This window comes from Zonotrichia albicollis, chromosome Z, assembly GCF_047830755.1.
Source record: "Zonotrichia albicollis isolate bZonAlb1 chromosome Z, bZonAlb1.hap1, whole genome shotgun sequence".
NCBI lineage: Eukaryota > Metazoa > Chordata > Aves > Passeriformes > Passerellidae > Zonotrichia > Zonotrichia albicollis.
The window spans coordinates 30,782,401-30,794,620 of NC_133860.1; the positions used below are offsets into that span (position 1 = coordinate 30,782,401).

General features: G+C 36.8%; 1 protein-coding gene across 1 annotated transcript in view; it reads right to left on the reverse strand.

The window, feature by feature from the left end:
* The window catches only part of FGF10 (fibroblast growth factor 10), a 57,725-nt gene that overhangs the window by 6,409 nt on the left and 39,096 nt on the right, over window positions 1-12,220 (reverse strand). The gene's annotated exons all lie outside the window — the stretch shown is intronic.

Sequence of the window (12,220 nt, forward strand, 5' to 3'; positions counted from 1 at the left end):
TCCCCAATCTTTAAAACCCTGGGTAAACAATTTTTTCCTTGTAGAACATTTAGATAAACTAAATCTCTTGGTTGCACTGAGGTGATAAATTCACTTTTGGCAAGTGTGTTGACAATATGAGAAACAGTAAAACCAACACTAATGGCCACACTATCGTTGTCTTCCAGATAGCAGAAACATTTTGCTGTTTGTAATAAATATTGTTCTTCCCCCACACCCTGGCTTTAAAACAGTCTCTTTCTGGGACATTGGATGCTTCAAGGGACCTGTAATGGGAGATACATCTTTTCATCTCTGTTTTCTGCCCAGGAACATACTGATTTGGGAGTAGGAGACTGCATGCCTGGCTCCAAAATTTCTCCTGTTCCCCTGACACCTATGTAGCAATAGTTAGATCAATATCCTGGCTAACTCAGTGTGGCACACTTAGGGTGTACTAATAGGGAAATTACAGGAGGGCCAAAACTGTCCTCCTTGATTAGGCTGTGGTAGCTTACATTAACCAGGGCCATGCCCTTGATAGAGGCAGGTCAGTGAGTCCATGTTTGCAGGGCTCTAATCCCTATTATTCTTAAAATATTGTTCATTTTCACAGCAAAGAAAAGCCAAAGTTGCTTTCTTGATCTTCTGAGAGAGCATTGTTATAGAGGACTGAGCAGCTCTCCCACAGGACATCTGCTAAAGTAATTGTGCTCAAAATCAGAGTAAAATGGACTAACTTCTGGATAGCAAACTAATAGAGGGCAAGAATCTGATGCACACACTGCTACAACACCATGAGTGATGCCTTTTTCTTTTTTATTTTCCATGCCAAAACTGATGAGAAGAATTCAGTTAATTCTTTCTACAGAATTGTATTCTGAACTGTGTCTGGGTCCATTCCTATCACCAGTACCATGACAAAAATCCAAAACCAAACCAAACCACAAACAAAGAAGCAAGAAAAATACTGGCATAACATGTGCCATTATAAATTTTCATGTTGAAAGGGATTAAACTGATTTGGATTTTGCTATACTATCATTGTAACAATAACATATTAGGCTATTTCATTAACTATTTCACCAAGAGCTGAAGGAGAGCAGTGCCTAAATAAGAAACTTGTACAGAATTAATCCATTTTAAGTGTCTTGCACTTGAATGATGGACATCACTGCTTTCCAGTAAAATACTTAAATAAAAATAACACAAGTACAATTAATGAAAATATAGTCTGCTTTTTCTGGTAAAGTTTGTTTGCAGTTTCATACTCCATTATGTTCCTGGTGGAGCAACTGTAAGGAGGTCCATGAGGAGAAATGTTACTACATTTATTATATTCAAAACAACTAGCTTGCTTTTAGCTGGTTAAGCTGTTTAGTTGTAGCCAAACATAGAAGAATTGTTCCAAATTATTATCAGGTTGATAATATCATCACTAGTGATCCTGGATTTATTCTCACTGAGTGTGTTCTGTGTACCTGAAAGCTTAAAAAGGTATATTTTTTGTTGACAATTTTGCATTTTCTATCTTCTACAGTATTTTATTTGGGAGAAGTAGATATTTAATGGATGTTTTTCTTTCAGATCAATTTAATCTTGATCTGTTAACCCTTGGGCAATACAGACTTAACTTGATACTTTGATACTTTGCTACTCTCTGTAGTCCCCCGAAGAGTTACCTGCTAGTTACAAGCACTGTTACCAGCTAGATTTTGTCTAGATTGCAAATTATTCACTGTATTTACAGATCTTCCCAAGAGAAGAATCTCTAATTTGATAGAAATCTTTTGAAGGGAGTAGGAATCTTTTATTGGTTTCAGTGATATAGACAAATCTGCTGTAGATAAATCACCTACTCCTCTGACATGAATCTGCAAGAAAGTCTAAGAACTTTCTAGAACTTTGAAATAATTTAATTAGAATAAAAAGAAGTAAAATGCATTTGATGTAAGGGTGAAAATATGACTTTGATTATTCTTGAAGTGCTATTAAATTCAGCAGGAATATATTTTAAAAGGAAATTGAGATATACAGTATGAAGCTTAAAACTACAGTGTTTCCCCCTTTCCCCATCCCTTTCTTTTTTATTTTTTTTATTTTCTTATTCTATTCCCAACAATGTTACCTTTCATTGGAACTCTTTTTTCTCTTCTCTAAGACTGAAACAAAAAAGGCATTTCAATATGCTTCCTTGCATGCTTCTTGTATCTGATATTATACCATTGCTTGGGCTTAGGTATTTCCAAGCCTTAAGACTTACGTCCAAGAAGATCTCTAAGGTAAATAATTTCTATGATATAATGTGACTTGCAATTATTCTTGATAATAAGCAGTACAAAAAAATTAATGTTATTGGGGTAAAAGTCTTAGGAGTTACTTATTCTGATTTCATGCTTCTTAGGAACTTGGAAATGAAAATGAATTAACTAAAAATAAATCAAAATGTTCTGGCCTCTATTATTGCTTTAAACCAGATAGCACACTGTTATTTCACAGCCATAACTTTGTAAAACCCAACAATTACAACTAATCCTCATTGACCACATTCACTGTAAAAGCATAGCTTTCAATACCCAAATAATTTCCAATTATAATTAGAAAAATTTCAAATATCAAGATGAGATGTGCCCTGTAGCTGTGCATGCACTCTCTTTACAGGTCCCAAAGGCTTTAAACATATTCCCAATAGAACCCAAATGTATTTACCTTAAATAAACTGTATTTTGATACTTTATAGAAGTGATCATTATACATATTACAAGGCAACAGAAACCTGTTTGTCTTCTTGCTTTGCACAGACGGTCTGTAAAAACTACAAGTGAAAATTGCACCTCCTTGGTTATATGTTAATTAAAAATGTCCTATATTTTATAAAAATGCTGATAAATATGAAGCAAAAAATGCATAATATCCTAGAAATAGAATGAAATTATGTCAATCAATTCTTAGGAAGGGCATTTGACAGAATATCAGATCTGTTGTCAAGGCAGAAGAGCAGTGGCTGTAGACGTGGTCTGCCACAAGAAACACTTGATTCTGGGGCCAAATTCAACTCCTTTGCAGTGTGAGACAGTGGTAATTTTCCTGTAGTTGTGTAATTTATGTAAGGAGTTCTTATAAACACATTTAGAACATCTCCATCACTAGTTGCAGTCCTATCCATGCAGAAGAACGGAACCACCATTCATCTTCCTACACCTTTCAAAGATTATCCCATACATGCAGCAATCCACAAACAATCTCTCCTCCCCCCTTTGAGTGTTCTTCTGTCTGCAAAAGTATTGTAGATGAAGAGTGAGGTCTTGAATTTGTAAGGGAGCTTAAGATACAAGTCACACAACCCACAGTGCCACAGTTATGGGCAGAAACCTCAAATAATAACCAACCTGAATAATAACCAAACCTAAACTTTGACTTAAAAATTAAGTTTATTTGAAGTTAAACCAGTTCTGTTTTTAAGACTTGATTCTGAATTTTATTAAATTTGATTTTTTTTTTGAGACTGCCATCATTCCTACTCTAAGTCAGAAGTTAATGTACTGAAAGACCACAAAACAATCTGCTAATATGTCATCTTTAGATCAACTATAACCAAAATACTAATGTTCCATGAACTTCTCTATCCAATGCGCACATCTAATACTTTTGGATAAGCCTGAGATATGTATCTAAACTTATGGAAGATTATGGTAACAAAACCTCTGAGCCTTCCTGCATTACCATAGTATCAGCATAAGATGTGACAGGTCCACAGTGCATAAAAATCACATTAAAGACTAATTATTAGAGACCGTTCTCAGATTCACGCAGTCTGTACCAACTTCCTTTTCATCTTTTACTGCTTTTATGGCTTTAATTTCAGAGCAGAGCACGGATGAGTCAATCAATGTTTCTCTGTAGCCAAGCAAATGAAGGGTGCCACCTGGGATGAGAGAACCTCTTAGTGATCGATAATGAGAGCCATTGGTTAGCAAAGGAGGAGTTCAGGTTTAGCTACAAAATTGGTAGGAATCAGTTTAGCTAGTATACATCCTGCAATGTAACAGAAACAATTAATTCAGAATCACAGTTAGGCTACATTTTTCTCTCTGGTCAGTGAAGACAGCCAACTTCAAAGGACAGTTCTAAACACCACCACTCCCTCTATTAAGTTTCCAAAGCTAGACAGGTTAAACTGAAGCAAGGGAAATGCTGGAAGTGACTTTGAGGACCCATCTATCTTGTCAGTTATGATGAGTTCAGATGTTACCTCAAGGACACCATGTTTGTCGCTTTCATCACAAACACACAAGCGTGTAATCAGATTTAGCTAAAGTGCTAGGGAATATAAACATGTTTGTTTCCTTCAGATGGATTTCATTCACGCTCTTGAGATTGAATGCTGTTGGCACATAGAGCCAACAGTACCTGGTTGGCTCTGGTTCTGTTAACCAGAGCTCAGATTTCTTGGGCTCTGTGTTTTGAGCTAAGATGGGAAGACATATAAACAGCTGCATGAATGTTGACAGAAAATGTTGATTTCTGAGCCTCCCAGCCTGCGTGACCCCAACACTGCAAGATTTGGTAACTTTTAGATTAGACACAGACAGTGTAGGAATACGTTATCTGATCTGGTTTTGGGACAGAGAAGCTATAAGTGACAACTCATACTAACCAAGGAAGAGCAGTGATTCATATGCCAAGAGAGAAAATGGAAAACAAAACACCACAACAGTATAGTACATATGATTAGATGCAGGGTTGCAGTTATCTGATTAGATCTCTTGACAAAGATGCCTTAAGGAATTTCAGTCCTCCCTGGCTTCTTTTTCCTGCCTCTGTGCTGAAGTTCACCAACCCTTCAAATGTAACTGTTTGTGGAGCAGCCCTATAAACAAAATCATTGGAATTATTTGGCTTGGAAAAAAAACTCCCAATAGAAAACAAATCAGCCTTAAACCCTAAGGACTAAACAATCCAAGTTTTTGCAGTCAGTTTTAGTAGTATATATTTTCTGGACCTTCTAGTGCACTCTTTTTGGTCTCTTTCCAGATGACTAATTTTTTTGAACTGAGGTGCCCAAGACTGGACCAATGTTCTAACTAAGGCCTGATGGGTACTGACTTGAGCAGAATGACTACTTCATGTGTTTATAAGGAAACTTGGATCCTAATCCAAATCCTAATCGAAACTTGGCAGTCCATGTATTTTTCCATTTTGTAGACAGGACCAGGCACTCAGGATTTCTGCCAAATCTTAAATTTCCATGTCTCCACAGAAACATGCAGGACAATGGAAAGCTTATAAGTGAGTAGTACAGATCAGTACATTTTCTGAGGGCTGTATGGATCTGCCTGGGTGAAATCCCAAGTTATCTTTGACATTCACGATTACTTTATTCGCCTCCTGCATTTTACCACTTGTATAAGATTCAAAGTGAATAACTTTAACTGGAAGAAACTGGATAGAGGTAAGGCTATTCCATTTAATGTCCATTCCAACAGACCATGGAGGGATAACAGACAGCTGCACTGCAGAAGGAACAGTCCAAAGGCATGGTAGCTGACAGAAGTATCTGTACATCACCTGCAATCTGTCCTTTCCCTCCTGGGGAAGGGAGTATCTCCTAGCTGGGTGTAATGTATTGGCAAGAGAATTAATGGGCTGAAATCAGCTAGCAGATACAATACCTGTATTTGCAAAGGGGGTGCAAATGACAATTAAATGGAACCAAACAGTACTTAGGCACTGACATATATGAGCAGATGGAAGCGAGCCAGGGTGCTAAAGCAGTCAGAGTATGTACAAACAGATGAAAAAACTCTTATGAGGCATTGTACAGGCGTTTTGGGAAAGGAAACCCAGCGTGCTGCAGATGTCCTCTGCAATTTTTCTACCAACAATCTTTATCCAAATGACAAGTTTGTTGTCTGCTGCTAAGACTGTCTGACACATACAGTGGCTGTTGCTCTAGCTAAGGCTGCTAGAACAACAGCTAAATGGGACAATAGTTCTCTTTCATCAGTTTTGTTTCATTTTGGACCTCGTTTTTCTTTAGGGTGGATCTGGACTCCCCTCTGTGCAAGCAAACAGGACTGGAAAAATATGGTCTGTTATTTCCCCATCTCAAAACTTACCTTATTGTGGAAGGTAGGAGACAGAAGCATAACTACCTGCATAGCTATCACAAAGCTTACAAGTGTGCACTGCACTGCCTGTGGCAGGTAGGATCTTCTCCCAAATGTCTATGGGCATAATAACTTAGTAATGGGGGGAAATAGAAAAAAAAGTTGCAATATTCTACAGGCTCCTCTTTAAAATACCATGAGTAAGAGCAGTTTCTAGCAGTATTCTGCTACTGCTATGTTTCTCTGGAAAAAAAATGATGCTTTAGTGTTTTCCCTGCAAATCAGAAAGTTGCCAAACACACTAATCCACATCTATTAGTTGTTGGTTCTAATGGTTTATGTCTGTCTTTGCCTCACAGGGGAAAAAGGAATCCATGGTATTTTAAAATACGGGACCCACATGTCTATAATGAAAGATTACCCCTGGACAGTTGTAATGATCATTATTTTTCACATAATTATATTTGGTGGTAGTTACTCATCAACACTTTCAGTAGTTTTCTTCTGCAATGCCACAAATATTCCTAATGTTACTTGATCATAATAATCACTTTTGAAAGAAAACTTTATAAGGACTCTGGGAACAGAATGAATATCTGGGAAGTGTACACTAGGGCAGCTCTACGGTATGGGTAATCAGTATTTAGAAAATCAATGAAAACAGTATTTCACTGTATCTAAAAATTCCTTAAAATTCACATCTGTTTTTGGTCCTCCTGGCTTTTTTTTCCTCCTCTCTAAACTTTTTCAAACAAAGTATTTATTGAAAGACGCAATTGTTATAAAACTTGTTGTTCAACAGTCTCGGAGTAAAGAAAGATAAATTAATTGCATATTGTTATTATATGAGAAGATATTAAGACCAGCAGTTTAGCAGCTGAAAAAAACATGATGACCTCTGATCACCAGTTTACTCTTTTATCCATTAATTGCTTTTCTTTCTCTGACATAAATAATTTTGTGTGCTTAATGCATCCTAAATGGCAACCACTCAAAAAGACACCACTCAATAACTGTATTATTCTTGTTACAATGCTAGGTGACCCACTTCTCAATATTTAATGCTAGATTTTTTTTTCTTTGCCTTACCTATTATGTACATTTCCTTCTTCATCAAAGGTATGCAGTAAAAGCATGTAACAAGGTCTGTACTCTAGCACACATATGTAAACTATGGCCTGCTGCAGTGCAACCTGATATATGTCTTTCACAGTGTTTTCATCTTTAATACTTGACTGTCTCTAACCTAGTTAGACCCCGTATCTTCAGACTGCTAGTACAAACAGTTCTTTTTAAACTTTGATGAGCACTGATAAGTGCTGTCTTCTTAAGCATTCATTCAACACCTCATAAAAAGCAGGATTACAAAATCGTCAATCTTGCACAGAAACTTAAAAGGCTGATCTGAAGAGCACAATCACTTCACACCCTTCTGCTTTTATTATCTTTAAGTCTCCTTCTATATTGTTTCCATCTTCCCTGCTGACATCTTCAGATAACAGCTAACAAGCATGTTTTGCACACAGGATTATGTGATCTACCTGCACGTGCTTGCAACTCACATCTTGTCCTTTTATAAAAACTATGGTTCCATAGCCTGGATTGCTGAAATTTTTTGGGGCTACTTCTTCTCAAACTGTGTGTGTGCACAAATGCTCGCTAAACTATGTTTAAAAGATAATGTATCAAATCCACAAGGTTTGATTTATTTTTTCCAGTTTTTCTGCTCAACATTCTGTAATTTAGCGGCACAAAGTACACTCAAGCAAGGCACCCCAATGAACCACTCAGCTGACAGTGAGTGTGATTTGTGCTGTCATACCAGCAGAAGCTGTGTCAGGAAATGTGTAGAGAGCAGGCAAAGAATGTCCTATCCTCTCTGCCTATTTCTGTGTCAGGTTCAGAGATACTTTTGTTTACACCACTGCCTAACACTGCAAGGAGAACCTGTCCCTAGGCCATTTGAAGAAACCTGTCTGACAATCATATTCACACCTTATGGAGCTGGTCTGGTGTGTCCCTGAGAGGGCTTGGATCAATTTTCCTCAGAATATTACCTCTAGAGGCTTCACCTGTATGTCAGAGACACCTGTGGATTTTCTGCTCTGATGTCTGACACATTGGGAAGGCTGTGTGGCAGCCCACCAGTTTGGTCCTGTATAGTCTGATGGCAAGGTCATGTAGGCACTGCTCTGCACGGCCTGGCATCAAACTGTTAAAAACCAAAGGAAGTAGGACTGGCTTGGTCTTGTTTATGTGGTCCCTGCAGTGAATTATATTGAAAATCTTATGGAAATTGATCCCAGTGGAAAATAGCTCATGCCAAATAAAGCTAGGTGTGAACTAACAAGTGCAGTGTAAAACAGTAGCACTGGATCCAACAGCCACCTTGGGAAATAAGTTATTTGACAGTGTAGACCTGCAGTGTAGACAGCTTTGGAGATGAGCAGCTGAAGAGCAGAGCTGCCATATAATGGGATTTTGCATGTGGATGCAGAAACACCTGAGAATGTGGGATCAATGGTGAGCATGCTCCTTGTACAGCCTGTGCACAGACATTAAACGTAAAACTGTCTACAACTGCTTGTGCTTGACCAACTCAATAATTGTATTCCAGGTTCTTTCTACACGTTGTGTAGCTGGTGCATAGAAAACAATAAAAAACAAGTTATGGGTTAAAAATAGGGGGGGAAAGTAATTTTTCTTGGGAAAGTAATCAACAAAGTCCTGGTATTTTCTGTCCTCAGTGTATTCATTAATGATTTACAGTAATGCCATGAAAAACCCTGCTGATGATACTAAATTATTCAGGGTACTAAATCTGAAGGAATTGGGAATAATAATTGCAAAAGACTCTCAGAACCCAACCTGATAAGGCAATTATTACAGAATAAAATGCAGAAAATAAATTTCTGAAATAAAATTCCAGAAAAAATATCAGTGTAGGTGAATGTTGTAAAAAGTGATGCACACAGGAAAAATAACATCAGGTTTATAAACATTGAATGTGTTACAGAATGGTTTATGGCCCAGCTGCTAGCTCTTATTCTTGTAATAGGTACTAAAAATTTTTGAAATTTACTGGAGAAGAGTAGGATGTTTAGGAAATGAAAAATACAGCCACAAATCCATCCATGACTTCATTTTAAACCCAAATGCTACAGTTGTCTTTTGTTTCATAAAAGATAGAACAGAACTGGAAAAGTTACAGGAAAGAGCAACATGCACTATCAGAAATAATGGTTAACTTGTATTTGAGGAATACCTAAACCACTTGGCTTTTCAGGGTGGAACAAAAATGACTTCAGTAGCAAAAATCTGTAAAACTGAAAGTAACTGAGAAAATGAAAAAGGAGTATGGACTATGCACTGCATCTTAAATGAAATTACTGGCCAGAAAACAACAATTTAATGCTTAAAACTAAAGAAGTGATTTTTTTCACACTTGTCAGATTACAGCAATCATTGTTAGGATGTCAGTTTACCTGAACTGAGAAGAAATCAGAGCAATTAATCCCAAAATTATGTTCTAAGAGAAGTATATCAATACAATCATTGGTCTCTGAGTTGCATACTGATGCACAGTAGGGAAGTGTAGCAGGCAGTTAGCACTGTCTGCTTGTTCCTCTCCTCTTGGGGCTTCTCCTGCTGCTACTGTCAGAGACAGGAAACCAGACTGACCTTTCGTCTGAAGCAGTGGAGTCATCCTTTAATTCTTACATATACATTCCTCCATATAGAGAAATGAAAGAAAGCAGAGAAGCAGCCAGCAAAGACCAATCAAGAGCAAATTTCATTAAATCTAATCAGATTTTATAACAGCGTAACAGGTCACGTCATGAAAAGGGCTATGTAGTTAAGCTTTTGACACAACCACAATACATTATCATAAATACCCTAGTTTAATATAAATTTATTTTAAGTAGGATGAAAAACAGGCTAGAAAACTGTGTTTAGGCAAGTGTTGCCAGGATTAACTGCAAAAATAGAATGAAGTGTTGAGGAAGCACAAATGCAGGAAGAAGAACAAGATAACTGTTTTGCAGAAAAGTTTCTGTGTGGTTACTGGTGTACAATGTGGCCTTGAGGGAGGAACGTGAAAAGTGAATAGCCTCCTGACACATCTAAACATGTTGAAAATACAAAACAAAATCTTTCTACATAATCCAGCATTTGGAACGATTCATCTGAGTTCTTTGCTTGTTTCAAGGTAGCCTAAGGAGGGCAATCAGCATAGTGTTAGGCATAGAAAAACAAGATTTGTAGTTAATTGTAAGTTAAAGTTTACCTTAGGAAGAGGAGAGTTGGGAAGAAAAAATGTAACAGTAACTTTCAAGTAGTTCAAAATTTCTGGGAAGAAGAGGAATATTGCATGAAACAGACAACAGAAATAATGGGCTCAGCTACACAGAGGAGTAAGAGAGGATGTTAAGAATAATAAGATTTTAATAAGGGTGATAAAAACTCTCTTTATTCATTAAAGATACTTTGGAGTGTGTGCAGACTTTAGGAGCAGGTGATAAAAGTGTCCAGCTGAGTTAATGATAGATATGTTGTGGGACAAGGGGATGTACCACATGATCTCTCGAGAATGCTTCCAAGCCCATAAAACTCTGTTTTCACACACAGGAAGCCAATCAATTATTTCTGAATATGCTGGGCTGGACTTACTACACCAAAGAGCAGTACTTTTTACAGTATTTGCACTTCGATGTACTCACAGTGTGCATGGTGTGCTGATGATATTTCACTACCAAGGAACCAGTTGTAACTACTGTATGATATTTCTGGCTAGTTCACTGAAATTCCAGGAGTGCAAAGAAACTCTAAAACATCTAGGCAGCAGCAGAAGATGGTTCAGATATAGCGCTAGTCCTAGGCAATAGCAGGAGTGTAATCATTCACATTATGGTGACAAAAAATTCAAGACCATAGTTTTTTCACATTGCATTGTCTTTATAGATTACATATATATTCATATATATACATGTATATTGTCTATATAGATTAGATATATTATATCTATCTTTGGATACTTGCCTCTAAATTGTGAGATTTATGTCCCTCATCCCCATGTTCTTAATTTGCTTATTTTGTGCTTATGATCTGATCAAATCCAACATTAACCATATTTCCTTTTTTTGCTCTATTAGACAAATAAAACAAATTGCAGACTCAAACACTGCAGTCAGTGCTGTTTATAAAGAGGCATTGATTTCTGTAAATAAGTAGTAATTGACAACTGTACTAATCCTGTTAGACTGAAATGTGAAGGGAATTTTACTTAAAAACAAAATAAAAATTGTGTTTGAATACTAGTAAATCCTAGAGAACCTGTGATTCAGTACATGAAACTTGGACTCCCCATTATAGTTCCTACAAGAATTATTAATTTACGATCTCCTTTCACAAATCAGGCTCACAGACAGCAAGTATCCTACAAGGCAAAGCATGAAGATACCACCTATGCAAATTTGATTCTTAATGGCCATTTTTTAATGCCCACCTCTATAGAATTACTTATTTTTTCCTATTCTTTACTTTCCAATACCTCTTTTTATTCTCAAGCCCACACTGTAATCTCCTCCCCTTTTCTTGTAGACACTAACAAAAGAACTTGATAGAAAAAGACTAAGTTGAAACATGTGACTAAGGATCACAGTGGCTACCTTTAATCTCTCAGTCTCTTTATTTACTTTACATGTTTTCCTGTTTTAAAAATTTTGTGCCAAGACCACTCTTGGGAGCTCCTTGCTAGTTTTAAACTAGCACAATTAACAAAAATTACAATACTGCTGAATCTTTTGTCATGCATCTGCTCAATCATAATTCCCTTCCATGCAACTACAGAGCAGTTGAACTGCCTGACTCCATTCAGTCCCTCTATTACATTCTCAGCTGCCTATGAAAACACAAAAGCCTTCAGAGACAGCAAAATATAAAAATCTGGAAGGAAAGATAGAATTAATTTTTGTATCAGGGCAAAAATTATATTCAAAATATTTTCTTATAACAATAGAGTAACATAATTTGAAAGTATTTGTGGTGATTTTTAGTTTCCAGGTCTCATATATTTCACTTACATAGTGAGCAACAGCAAAGACTCTGTAAAATCTTTAACAGGACAGAGA